This window comes from Somniosus microcephalus, chromosome 4, assembly GCF_052327205.1.
Source record: "Somniosus microcephalus isolate GS21.2 chromosome 4, FLI_Smic_1.0, whole genome shotgun sequence".
In the NCBI taxonomy this organism is placed as follows: Eukaryota; Metazoa; Chordata; class Chondrichthyes; order Squaliformes; family Somniosidae; genus Somniosus; species Somniosus microcephalus.
In genome coordinates, this window is record NC_140990.1 from 70,889,484 (window position 1) to 70,904,017 (window position 14,534).

General features: G+C 48.0%; 1 pseudogene across 1 annotated transcript; it reads right to left on the bottom strand.

Annotated features, from left to right (window-relative positions):
- Nucleotides 1–1,978: 1,978 nt before the first annotated feature.
- On the bottom strand, nucleotides 1,979–4,463 carry LOC147119177 (uncharacterized; annotated as a pseudogene). The gene is made up of 2 exons (XR_015077999.1): nucleotides 4,211–4,463; nucleotides 1,979–3,519 (listed from the first exon to the last, which is right to left on the bottom strand). The product of XR_015077999.1 is annotated as an uncharacterized LOC147119177 (transcript).
- Nucleotides 4,464–14,534: the final 10,071 nt, after the last annotated feature.

The following is a 14,534-nucleotide window of genomic DNA, read 5'->3' on the forward strand; positions in this document are numbered from 1 at the left end:
ATGGACTGCAGCGGTTCAAGAAGGCGGCTCACCACCATCTTCTCAAGGGCAATTAGGGATGGGCACTAAATGCAGGCCTAGCCAGCGACGCCCACATCCCATCAATGAATAAAAAAAAACTTTCTAATATTTGTGAGTAAAAGTACAAGTTTTTTCCCTCTGGGGAATTTATTATTAGTTTCAGGAAACAACAACAACCACTTGTATTTATAAAGCGCCTTTAACGTAGTGAAACATCCCAAGGCTCTTCACAGGATCGTTATAAAACAAAATTTGACACCGAGCCACATAAGGAGATATTCGGGCAGATGACCAAAAGCTTGGTCAAAGAAGTAGGTTTTAAGGAGCATCTTAAAGAAGGAGAGAGAGGTAGAGAGGTTTAGGGAGGGAATTCCAGAGCTCAGGGCCCAGGCAGCTGAAGGCACAGCCACCAATGGTGGAGTGATTAAAATCAGGGATGCTCCAGAGGCCAGAATTAGAGGAGCGCAGATATCTTGGGGGGTTGTGGGGCTGAAATTACAGAAATAAGGAGGGGCGAGGCCACGGAGGGATTCACTCCACACGGCCTGACCTTGGTCATCTTGTCGATCTTACATACTGTTTATGGATAACAAGCTGGTTACAGAACAGAAAACCGAGAGTAGGGGTTGGGAGTAGCTACTCAGACTGGCAAAAGGTGGGAAGTGGTGTTCCACAGGGATTGGTGCTGGGACCACTGTGGTTCATAAATGATTTGGACTCGGGAATCAGAAGTACAATTAATACTGAGGAAGACAAAATGCAAGAAGATATTAATAAATTTCAGAATGGGCGTGTAATTGGCAAATGAATTTCACTATAGATCAGTGTGAGGTGGTGTGTTAATGAATTTCACTATAGATCAGTGTGAGGTGGTGGGTTTTGGTGGGAAGAATAAGAAGGCCACACACTACTTGGACAAGGGGGAGAAATTGGGTTGCTTTGCGCCTCCCGTGATATTCAGCGGGAGGTTAGCGGCAGTGGTAGTTGGTAGCGCCCCGCGGCACGGCACCGCCGGCAATGACGCCATCGCTATGCTCAGCATTCCGGCTGCAACCTTGGGTTGCGACCCCTGACCTATCACCGAACAATATGTCCGACAAGGTCAGGGATCGTTCTTGCAGCCACGGTGGTGCCACTTAAAGGGCAGGTGTCGGGCGGCAACATTTTATTTTGGCCGACTGCCAGCACCTGCCCCCTTCCTTCTTCGGGGTGTCGGCTGCGATCGCTCAGCCCGGTGCTCCTCTTGATCTGACACCCCGCTCCCCGGTGGTCCAGCAGGGCCCCGGTGTGCGCAGTGCTAGGTCCCTCCCCTTTAATCAGGGAGGGAGGTCTGCTATAACGCGGTGCTATGTGCCGACGGGCGTGGCGCTGTTACACGAAGCGCTGCGAAATTAATTGGTAGCGCCTCAAAAGGGAGGGGAGTGCTTCCAGTAGCACCCCGCCTCCTGCTTGGGGCGCTACCACTGAAGTTACGGCACGGGGCGCTAATTTTTTGGGGCGCTAAAATTAGCCCCGGCGACGTTAGCAACCCAAAGGGGGTGCCACCGAATTTTTCCCCTAAGTCTAAATGGGCTGGAGGAGCAGAGGGATCCAGGGATACAGATACACAAATCACTAAAAGTAACAACACAGGTTAATAAGGCTATTAAAAAAAAAGCACTGGGGTACATTCCTAAAGGAGCATTCTGTTCCGTGCCTAGGAGCTCTGAACCATGGCAGAGAGCGGCTGGGACACGTTTCTCACACGCCTCGAGATAAACCCGCACGGGGACTTTGCTGTCAGTGAAGAGAGACGAGAAAGACCAAAGTGCCGTTTGTCCCGCTTAGTGTGGCCCTGAAGGACTGTGTCCAGGCTGAAGTTCTGTTCCCGCCGTACGATCCTCCCTCGGATTGTTCTTTGAGCTCCAGCCAGGTGATGCTAAACACTCAGGTGTGAAAGACAAAAATCTACAACGTGTTTAAAACAAAGCTGATTTATTTGACATCTATCCAGAATATTAAACACCAGCCCAGTTACAGGAGTTATTAACATCAACAGAATCAAACCCCAACTGTTAGAATGAACATGGTTCAATACTGGATGTGATTAACAGCAGCAACAACAGCAGAATCCAACCCCTGCAGTCACTTGTGAACTCGCTGGTGTGTCAGCAGGTTGGATGACCAAGTGAATCCCTTATCTCACACAGCGCAGCTGAACGGCCTCGCCCCAGTGTGAACTCGCTGGTGTGTCAGCAGGGTGGATAACTGAGAGAATCCCTTCCCACACACAGAGCAGGTGAATGGCCTCACCCCAGTGTGAATGCGCTGGTGTACAGTGAGTTCAGATGACTGCCTGAACCCAGTCCCGCAGTGAGAGCACCTGAATGGCCTCTCCCCAGTGTGAACACGTTGATGGCATGTCAGTTCCCCGGAACTTTTATAGCACTTCCCACAGTCTGAGCATTTAAAAGGTCTCTCATCAGTGTGAACTCGCTGGTGATTCAGTAGGTTGGATGGCTGATTGAATTCCTTCCCACCCCAGTGTGAACTCTCTGGTGTCTCAGCAGATGCGTTTTGCTTTTAAATCTCTTCTCACAGTCAGAACATTTAAAAGGTCTCTTATCAGTGTGAACAAGCTGGTGCGTCAGCAGGTGGGATGAACGAGTGAAACACGTCCCACACTCAGAGCAGGTGAATGGCCTCTCCCCAGTATGAACTCGCTGATGTGTCTGAAGGTCGGATGACTGAATGAATCCCATCCCACACTCGAAGCAGGTGAATGGCCTCTCCACAGTGTGAACTCGCTGGTGTTTCAGCAGGGTGGATGACTGAGTGAATCTCTTCCCACAGACGGAGCAGGTGAATGGCCTCTCTCCAGTGTGAACTCGCTGGTGTACAGTGAGTTCAGATGACCGCCTGAACCCAGTCCCGCAGTGAGAGCAGCTAAACGGTCTCTCCCCAGTGTGAACACGTTGATGGCATGTCAGTTCCCCGGAACTTTTATAGCACTTCCCACAGTCTGAACATTTAAAAGGTCTCTCATCAGAGTGAACTCGCTGGTGATTCAGTAGGTTGGATGACTGATTGAATTCCTTCCCACACACAGGGCAGGTGAACGGCTTCTCCCCAGTGTGAACTCGCTGGTGTCTCAGCAGGTTTGATGACTGATTGAATCCCTTCCCACACATGGAGCAGGTGAACGATCTCTCCCCAGTGTGAACGCGCTGGTGTCTCAGTAGGTGGGATGAATTAGTGAAACCTTTCCCACACTCAGAGCAGGTGAACGGCCTCTCCCCGGTGTGAATGCGTTTGTGTCTCGACAGGCCAGATGATCTGCTGAAGCCTCGTCCACACACAGAACACACGTACAGTTTCTCCCCACTGTGAACGGTGCTTTTTGCTTCCATATTCAAAGGCTGATGATATTCAGGTCCTGATGAATCGAGTGACTCTGTCAGATCTTGATCCGGTGTTTGGCTTGAGTTTCCCATATGCAAATCCTCCCCTTCCAATAGCCTGTAAAATGAATTTAAAACAGGAAAAAGAGAGTGTAAGAGAGAACCCACAAAAAGAGGCAGATTGTGAAATTGAGCTTAATGAATCTGGTAATTTGTGGGGCTGGCACGAGAAAAAAGTGACCATGAAAGCTGCCAGATTGTCATAAAATCCCACTGGTTCACTAGTTCTCTGGAACCCACCACCCAGTCTGGGCCTACACAAGAACTCTGGCCTCTATGTGAGGAGAGGTGTCAGGGGGAGGGGCAAAGGAGAGGGACTTTATACATCTGCAACTCAACTCGAACATTGACAGAACCTCCCAAACCCCAGACCACCATCACCTAGAAGGGCAAAGGCAGAAGGTGCATGGGAACACCATCACCTCCAAGTTCCCCAAGTCACAAACCATCCTGCCTTGGACACAATGGCCTTGCTAGCGACACCCACACCCCAAGAATGAATAAAAAATCTGTATATTTAAAATGGATTAAAAGCCTCTACAGAAATACTTGTACCTAAAACAATACTCTTTTACATTGTAGGGACAGTGTCTGTTTAACAACCTAATCTCCCCCAGAATCCACCTCCCTTGATAGTCTCACATTGGAAATTGTTGGGTCCTCCTGGGCTCAGATGTACTGGGGGTTAAACCCAGCAGCTTCTCCTCCATCTCCACTCCAGCTCAAACTGAAGCAACAAAAAGACCTACACAGGCGGCCAGAGAGCGACTTCCGCATCCAGAGATACAAGCCGGCTCTGGACTGGCGGGTCTGCTGTGTCGATCCAGTTGTGCTTTCTCCTGTCTGGGGGAGGTGCTGCACCCTGGGTTTCCTGGTGCCGGGGCCCTGGCCGCACGTCCGCCGGGCCCGGTCGCTCTGATTCGGAGCCTGAGACGCGCTCGCCCCCACTGTGTCCTGGAGCCGCACCACGCATGCTCCGCGCAGGAAGGCGCTCTCCGGGGAACAGCCCTTCCCGCGCCTGCGCACTGCGCCCCTGCTGATGGCGAGAGGCCGTATTCGCCCGTGCGAAGCACTCTGGGTAAGGGCATCCGCCATGTTCAGTATTTTGTTTCCCTGGAGTTCCGGTTCTGAGTTTCAGACACTTCAGTGCCAAGTGGACCAGTTGTTTAACGCTCATTCATTCCCCGCGCTCCATGTCGCCGTTAGTTAAAGGTACAGAGATTGATTTCCCCTCATTGTCTAAACATCACAAACAGATGCACAAAGAAAGACTTGCATTTCTACAGCGCCTTTCACGACCACCGGACGTCCCAAAGCGCTTTACAGCCAATGAAATACTTTTTGAAGTATTTGCTGTAATGTAGGAAACAAACAAACAGCAATGTGATAATGCTCAGATAATCTGTTTCTGTGATGTTGATTGAGGGATAAATATTGGCCAGGACACCAGGGAGAACTCCCTTGTTCTTCTTCGAAATAGTGCCCTGGGATCTTTTACGTCCAGCCAAAAGAGCAGACGGGACCTTGGTTCAACACCACGTCCAACAGCACCTGCGACAGTGCAGCGGTTTAGTACTGCACTGGAGTGTCAGCCTAGATTTTTGTGCTCAAGTCTCTGGAGTGGGAACTTGAACCCACAACCTTCTGACTCAGAGGCGAGGGTGCTACCAACTGAGCCACGGCCTGACACAAAGACAATGGCTCATCTCTCTTCACCTATAGTAGTTAAAGTAAGGGTAGGTTGAGGTGGCTGAGGGATAAAGGAGGCGAGTGTGCAGTGGAGAGTCAGGGTAGGGCTCACTCAGTGAGGGATGAAGGAGGCGAGTGTGCAGTGGAGGGTCAGGCTGGGTCACTGAGGGATGAAGGAGGCGAGTGTGCAGTGGAGAGTCAGGGTAGGGCTAGGTCACTGAGGGATGAGGGAGGCGAGTGTGCAGTGGAGATTCAGGGTCGGGCTAGGTGGTTGAGGGATGAAGGAGGCGAGTGTGCAGTGGAGAATCAGGTAGGGCTCGGTCACTGAAGGATGAAGGAGGCGAGTGTGCAGGGGAGAGTCAGGGTAGGTCTCGGTCACTGAGGGATGAAGGAGGGGAGTGTGCAGTGGAGAGTCAGGGTCGGGCTAGGTCACTGAGGGATGAAGGAGGCGAGTGTGCAGTGGAGGGTCGGGCTCGGTCACTGAGGGCTAAATGTGGAGAGTCAGGGTCTGGCTCACCTCCTTCACCCTCAGTGACGTCCCTCTCCCCTGACAAGCGCCCAGTGGGCGGGGTCTATTCCCGCCGTTTCCGGTCACTCCCCCCTGAGGCCCGGCCCCCTCCCTGTTTAGACCCCACGTGACACCGGCGGTCCGTACCGCACATGCTCAGTTCACAAACACTAGGACCTGTCAATCATCCTCCCCCGCGCCTGCGCACTGGGCCCCTTAGCCACAGGCTGCCACGCGGAGCTTTCTTTGTAAAGTCGGTTTTGGTTAAGAGCCGCGATCAGTGAGGGAAAGAGGGTTTCCCCGAAATCCGATTGAGATCAGAAGTGGGGAGAGAATAAAGGGAAACACAAACCTGAGAGTCCACGGATCCGGCCCCGGACGAAGAATCTTCTGTTTGGCGGAGCTCACCGAGGGATACGTGACCGGGGTCCACGGTCTGATTGACGGGAGATTCCGACCAATAGGGAGCGAGCGGGGCGGGGCAGGAAGAGCGAGCCGGCGGCGTGTCCTCCAACCAATCGGAGTGTGCGAGGGGCGGGGCTTGCGGCACCCAGTGGGCGGGGCTCAGCCACAGCTCCCTCATTGGCTGAAACTCTGCATCATTTTCAAACCTGATTTCTCTCAAACTCCAGGAGAAAACTGGTCCTTTCTGTTGTGGCTTTAAACAGATGAAACCCTGTGGTGTGGAGCAAACATTGCAACATTTGGTAGTGAAATGGATTCATTCAGGACAGACAACAGGGATTATTTCAGGAAATAACACAGTGTAGTGAGAAAGGAAATGCAGTGGATGTTGTGGAGATGGATTGTCTAAAGGTGTTTGATAAGTTGCCGGACAGGAGGCTTGTTGATCAAATTAAGGCTCACGGTGTTAAAGGGTGTAAAGGGCAGAAAACAGAGAGTAGTGGTTAATAGATGTTCTTCAGACTGGAGGGATGTAAACAGTGGTGTCCCCCAGGGTCAGTGTTTGTCGTGCTGTCCTTAATATCTTTGTAAATTCATGCTTCCATCTGCACTACTTGCTGTCCTCCCTAATTTAGTGTCATCTGTAAACTTGGATATACAACTCTGTTTCTTCGTCCAAGCCAGTAATAAATATGGTGAAAAGTTGAGGCTCTAGAACAGATCCCTGGGGGACACCACATGTCACATTGAGCCAATCTGAGTACGTACCTTTCATCCCACTCTCTGTCCCCTACCTCCTGACCAATTCCTTACCGATCAAAAGTTTGCCTCCAATTCCGAGCACTCTCATTTTTGCCAAAAATATTTTGTGTGAAACCTTATAGAAAGCCTCTGGAAGTCCCTATGGACTACACCCATTGACACTCCCTGCAGTGGGGAAAGAGTAAAACTGACATCGCTGGCAGTTTCACTGAATGATGTAATAAAGACAATAATCTAATAGGCCTTTGCAGTAGTAAGCTTTTTCTAAGTTGCTGAACTGGCAGTTGAGATAACCTAAGAATGACATGTCGATTTTGAATGACTGATGACAGCAAACTGGATAACGTGGAACCATAAAGAGGCCTAGAGTATGTAAGTTCTGTTCTGGCAGGAAAGCAGGACAATGAGTCAGAAGTACAATGTTGGTTAGACCCCATCTGGCATAAACAGAGGTCAGAGGTGCAACAGCAGCTTGGGGGATAACGGACATATACTTTTCCGATAATAAAGGTGGTACTTTAATGTAACGTGGCATAGACAACCAATCAGTGAAGGTGCATGCGGGCCAAGGTCCAATCGTGTGGCAGGAATGAATTTTGCTTGAGCTGGACATGTGTATTGTAATGTATAAAAATGTAGTGTTTGCTGTAATAATTTGGAGAAGTCTGGCTAAGACAGAGCAGACTGTCTCCCCACCGGTGTAATAAAGATTATCGATCTAAAACCTTGTGTCAAGTGTTGGTTTAAAATACTCCACAACACTCCCTTATCTATGTTATTAATGACGAAGAACGATAGAATCATACAGCATAGGATGCCATTCAGCCCATTGTTTCTGTGCCAGCTCTTTGTAAGAGCTATCCTAATGGTAGCCCAACAGATTTCTGCTTTTCAAGTATTTATCCAATTCCCTTTTGAAAGTTACTATTGAATCTGCTTCCACTGCCCTTTCAGGCAGTGAATTCCAGGTCTTCACACCTTGTTGCCTAAAAAAAATGCTGCTCATTTCCCCCCTGGATTTTTTGCCAATTATCTGAAATTGCTTCCTCACTAAATTCAACTAGATTACTCAGATATGACTTACTTTTAACAAAGCCATGTTGGCCCTCTCTGCTCAGATCATATTTCTTCAAGTGCCCGGTCACTCTATCCCCAATGACAGATTCTAGTAACTTCTCCACAACTGACGATAGACTGATCGGCCTGTAGTTACCTGGTTTCTCTCCACACTCTTAGAATGGAGTGACGTTAGATGGCTCGGCCTGTAGTAGGCTGGTTTCTCTCCCCACACTTATAATGGAGTGACGTTAGGCTGATCGGCCTGTAGTTACCTGGTTTCTCTCCCCACTCTTATAATGGAGTGACGTTAGACTGATCGGCCTGTAGTTACCTGGTTCCTCTCCCCACTCTTATAATGGAGTGACGTTAGACTGATCAGCCTGTAGTTACCTGGTTTCTCTCCGCACTCTTATAATGGAGTGATTTTTGACTGATCGGCCTGTAGTTACCTGGTTTCTCTCCGCACTCTTATAATGGAGTGACGTTAGACTGATCGGCCTGTTGTTACCTGGTTTCTCTCCCCACTCCTATAATGGAGTGATGGTAGACTGATCGGCCTGTTGTTACCTGGTTTCTCTCCCCACTCCTATAATGGAGTGATGTTAGACTGATCGGCCTGTAGTTACCTGGTTTATCTCCACACTCTTATAATGGAGTGATGTTAGACTGATCGGCCTGTAGTTACCTGGTATCTCTCCGCACTCTTACAATGGAGTGATGTTAGACTGATCGGCCTGTAGTTACCTGGTTTCTCTCCCCACTCTTTTAATGGAGTGATGTTAGATTGATCGGCCTGTAGTTACCTGGTTTCTCTCCACACTCTTATAATGGAGTGACGTTACACTGATCAGCCTGTAGTTACCTGGTTTGTCTCCCCACTCTTATAATGGAGTGACGTTAGACTGATCGGCCTGTAGTTACCTGGTATCTCTCCGCACTCTTATAATGGAGTGATGTTAGACTGATTGGCCTGGAGTTACCTGGTTTCTCTACGCACTATTTTAATGGAGTGATGTTAGACTGATCGGCCTGCAGTTACCTGGTTTCTCTCCCCACTCTTATAATGGAGTGATGTTAGACTGATCGGCCTGTAGTTACCTGGTTTCTGTCCACACACTTATAATGAAGTGATGTTAGACTGATCGGCCTGTAGTTACCTGGTTTCTCTCCACACTCTTATAATGGAGTGATGTTAGACTGATCGGCCTGTCGTTACCTGGTTTCTCTCCCCACTCTTATAATGGAGTGATGTTAGACTGATCGGCCTGTAGTTACCTGGTTTCTCTCCACACTCTTATAATGGAGTGATGTTAGACGGATCGGCCTGTAGTTACCTGATTTCTCTCCCCACTCTTAAAATGGAGTGACGTTAGAATGATCAGCCTGTAGTTACCTGGTTTCTCTCCGCAATATTATAATGGAGTGATGTTAGACAGATCGGCCTGTAGTTACCTGGCTTCTCTCCACACTCTTATAATGTAGTGATGTTAGACTGATCGGCCTGTCGTTACCTGGTTTCTCTCCCCACTCTTATAATTGAGTGATGTTAGACTGATCGGCTGCAGTTACCTGGTTTCTCTCCACACTCTTATAATGGAGTGATGTTAGACTGATCGGCCTGTAGTTACCTGGTTTCTCTGCCCACTCTTGTAATGGAGTGACGTTAGACTGATCAGCCTGTAGTTACCTGGTTTCTCTCCCCACTCTTATAATGGAGTGACGTTAGACTGATCAGCCTGTAGTTACCTGGTTTCTCTCCCCACTCTTATAATGGAGTGATGTTAGACTGATCGGCCTGTAGTTACCTGGTTTCTCTCCACACTATTATAATGGAGTGATGTTAGACTGATCGGCCTGCAGTTACCTGGTTTCTCTCCCCACTCTTATAATGGAGTGATGTAAGACTGATCGGCCTGTAGTTACCTGGTTTCACTCCACACTCTTATAATGGAGTGATGTTAGACTGATCGGCCTGTAGTTACCTGGTTTCACTCCACACTCTTATAATGGAGTGATGTTAGACTGATCGGCCTGTAGTTACCTGGTTTCACTCCACACTCTTATAATGGAGTGATGTTAGACTGATCGGCCTGTAGTTACCTGGTTTCACTCCACACTCTTATAATGGAGTGATGTTAGACTGATCGGCCTGTAGTTACCTGGTTTCTCTGCCCACTCTTGTAATGGAGTGACGTTAGACTGATCAGCCTGTAGTTACCTGGTTTCTCTCCCCACTCTTATAATGGAGTGACGTTAGACTGATCGACCTGGAGTTACCTGGTTTCTCTCCGCACTATTATAATGGTGTGATGTTGGACTGATCGGCCTGTAGTTACCTGGTTTCTCTCCCCATTCTTATAAGGGAGTGACGTTAGACTGATCAGCCTGTAGTTACCTGGTTTCTCTCCCCAGTCTTTTCATGGAGTGACGTTAGACTGATCGGCCTGGAGTTACCTGGTTTCTCTCCACACTATTATAATGGAGTGATGTTAGACTGATCGGCCTGCAGTTACCTGGTTTCTCTCCCCACTCTTATAATGGAGTGATGTTAGACTGATCGGCCTGTAGTTACCTGGTTTCACTCCACACTCTTATAATGGAGTGATGTTAGACTGATCGGCCTGTAGTTACCTGGTTTCTCTCCCCACTCTTATAATGGAGTGATGTTAGACTGATCGGCCTGTAGTTACCTGGTTTCACTCCACACTCTTATAATGGACTGATGTTAGACTGATCGGCCTGTAGTTACCTGGTTTCTCTCCACACTCTTATAATGGAGTGATGTTAGACTGATCGGCTTGTAGTTACCTGGTTTCTCTCCCCACTCTTATAATGGAGTGAAGTTAGACTGATCGGGCTGCAGTTAACTGGTTTCTGTCCGCACTCTTCTAATGGAGTGATGTTCGACTGATCGGCCTGTAGTTACCTGGTTTCTCTCCACACTCTTATAATGGAGTGATGTTAGACTGATCGGCCTGTAGTTACCTGGTTTCTCTCCCCACTCTTATAATGGAGTGATGTTAGACTGATCGGCCTGTAGTTACCTGGTATCTCTCCGCACTCTTATAATGGAGTGATGTTAGACTGATCGGCCTGTAGTTACCTGGTTTCTCTCCCCACTCTTTTAATGGAGTGATGTTAGATTGATCGGCCTGTAGTTACCTGGTTTCTCTCCACACTCTTATAATGGAGTGACGTTACACTGATCAGCCTGTAGTTACCTGGTTTCTCTCCCCACTCTTATAATGGAGTGACGTTAGACTAATCGGCCTGTAGTTACCTGGTATCTCTCCGCACTCTTATAATGGAGTGATGTTAGACTGATTGGCCTGGAGTTACCTGGTTTCTCTACGCACTATTTTAATGGAGTGATGTTAGACTGATCGGCCTGCAGTTACCTGGTTTCTCTCCCCACTCTTATAATGGAGTGATGTTAGGCTGATCGGCCTGTAGTTACCTGGTTTCTCTCCCCACTCTTATAATGGAGTGATGTTAGACTGATCGGCCTGTAGTTACCTGGTTTCTGTCCACACACTTACAATGAAGTGATGTTAGACTGATCGGCCTGTCGTTACCTGGTTTCTCTCCCCACTCTTATAATGGAGTGATGTTGGACTGATCGGCCTGTAGTTACCTGGTTTCTCTCCGCACTCTTCTAATGGAGTGATGTTAGACTGATCGGCCTGCAGTTACCTGGTTTCTCTCCACACTCTTATAATGGAGTGATGTTAGACTGATCAGCCTGTAGTTACCTGGTTTCGCTCCCCACTCTTATAATGGAGTGACGTTAGACTGATCGGCCTGTAGTTACCTGGTTTCTTTCCCGACTCTTATAATGGAGTGATGTTAGACTGATCGGCCTGCAGTTACCTGGTTTCTCTCCACACTCTTATGATGGAGTGATGTTAGACTGATTGGCCTGTAGTTACCTGGTTTCTCTCCCCACTCATTTAATGGAGTGATGTTCGACTGATCGGCCTGTAGTTACCTGGTTTCTCTCCACACTCTTATAATGGAGTGACGTTACACTGATCAGCCTGTAGTTACCTGGTTTCTCTCCCCACTCTTATAATGGAGTGACGTTAGACTGATCGGCCTGGAGTTACCTGGTTTCTCTACGCACTATTATAATGGAGTGATGTTAGACTGATCGGCCTGTAGTTACCTGGATTCTCTCCCCACTCTTATAATGGAGTGGCGTTAGACTGATCGGCCTGTAGTTACCTGGTTTCTCTCCCCACTCTTGTAATGGAGTGATGTTAGACTGATCGGCCTGTAGTTACCTGGTTTCTGTCCACACACTTATAATGAAGTGATGTTAGACTGATCGGCCTGTAGTTACCTGGTTTCTGTCCACACACTGATAATGAAGTGATGTTAGACTGATCGGCCTGTAGTTACCTGGTTTCTGTCCACACACTGATAATGAAGTGATGTTAGGCTGATCGGCCTGTAGTTACCTGGTTTCTCTCCCCACTCTTATAATGGACTGATGTTAGACTGATCGGCCTGTAGTTACCTGGTTTCTCTCCACACTCTTATAATGAAGTGATGTTAGACTGATCGGCCTGTAGTTACCTGGTTTCTGTCCACACACTGATAATGAAGTGATGTTAGACTGATCGGCCTGTAGTTACCTGGTTTCTCTCCACACTCTTATAATGGAGTGATGTTAGACTGATCGGCCTGTAGTTACCTGGTTTCTGTCCACACACTGATAATGAAGTGATGTTAGACTGATCGGCCTGTAGTTACCTGGTTTCTCTCCACACTCTTATTATGGAGTGACGTTAGACTGATCGGCCTGTAGTTACCTTGTTTCTCTCCACACTCTTATAATGGAGTGATGTTAGACTGATCGGCCTGTAGTTACCTGGTTTCTCTGCCCACTCTTGTAATGGAGTGACGTTAGACTGATCAGCCTGTAGTTACCTAGTTTCTCTCCCCACTCTTATAATGGAGTGACGTTAGACTGATCGACCTGGAGTTACCTGGTTTCTCTCCGCACTATTATAATGGTGTGATGTTATACTGATCGGCCTGTAGTTACCTGGTTTCTCTCCCCACTCTTATAATGGAGTGACGTGAGACTGATCAGCCTGTAGTTACCTGGTTTCCCTCCCCAGTCTTATAATGGAGTGACGTTAGACTGATCGGCCTGGAGTTACCTGGTTTCTCTCCACACTATTATAATGGAGTGACGTTAGACTGATCGGCCTGCAGTTACCTGGTTTCTCTCCACACTCTTATAATGGAGTGATGTTACACTGATCGGCCTGTAGTTACCTGGTTTCACTCCACACTCTTATAATGGAGTGATGTTAGACTGATCGGCCTGTAGTTACCTGGTTTCTCTCCCCACTCTTATAATGGAGTGATGTTAGACTGATCGGCCTGTAGTTACCTGGTTTCACTCCACACTCTTATAATGGACTGATGTTAGACTGATCGGCCTGTAGTTACCTGGTTTCTCTCCACACTCTTATAATGGAGTGATGTTAGACTGATCGGCTTGTAGTTACCTGGTTTCTCTCCCCACTCTTATAATGGAGTGAAGTTAGACCGATCGGCCTGTAGTTAACTGGTTTCTCTCCGCACTCTTCCAATGGAGTGATGTTAGACTGATCGGCCTGTAGTTACCTGGTTTCTCTCCACACTCTTATAATGGAGTGATGTTAGACTGATCGGCCTGTAGTTACCTGGTTTCGCTCCCCACTCTTATAATGGAGTGATGTTAGACTGATCGGCCTGTAGTTACCTGGTTTCGCTCCGCACTATTATAATGGAGTGATGTTAGACTGATCGGCCTGTAGTTACCTGGTTTCTCTCCCGACTCTTATAATGGAGTGATGTTAGACTGATCGGCCTGTAGTTACCTGGTTTCTCTCCCCACTATTATAATTGAGTGATGTTAGACTGATCGGCCTGCAGTTACCTGGTTTCTCTCCACACTCTTATAATGGAGTGATGTTAGACTGATCGGCCTGTAGTTACCTGGTTTCTCTCCACACTCTTATAATGGAGTGATGTTAGACTGATCGGCCTGTAGTTACCTGGTTTCGCTCCCCACTCTTATAATGGAGTGACATTAGACTGATCGGCCTGTAGTTACCTGGTTTCGCTCCGCACTATTATAATGGGGTGATGTTAGACTGATCGGCCTGTAGTTACCTGGTTTCTCTCCCGACTCTTATAATGGAGTGATGTTAGACTGATCGGCCTGCAGTTACCTGGTTTCTCTCCACACTCTTATAATGGAGTGATGTTAGACTGATCGGCCTGTAGTTACCTTTTTTCTCTCCACACTCTTATGATGGAGTGATGTTAGACTGATTGGCCTGTAGTTACCTGGTTTCTCTCACCACTCATTTAATGGAGTGATGTTCGACTGATCGGCCTGTAGTTACCTGGTTTCTCTCCACACTCTTATAATAGAGTGACGTTACACTGATCAGCCTGTAGTTACCTGGTTTCTCTCCCCACTCTTATAATGGAGTGACGTTAGACTGATCGGCCTGGAGTTACCTGGTTTCTCTACGCACTATTATAATGGAGTGATGTTAGACTGATCGGCCTGTAGTTACCTGGATTCTCTCCCCACTCTTATAATGGAGTAACATTAGGCTGATCGGCCTGTAGTTACCTGGTTT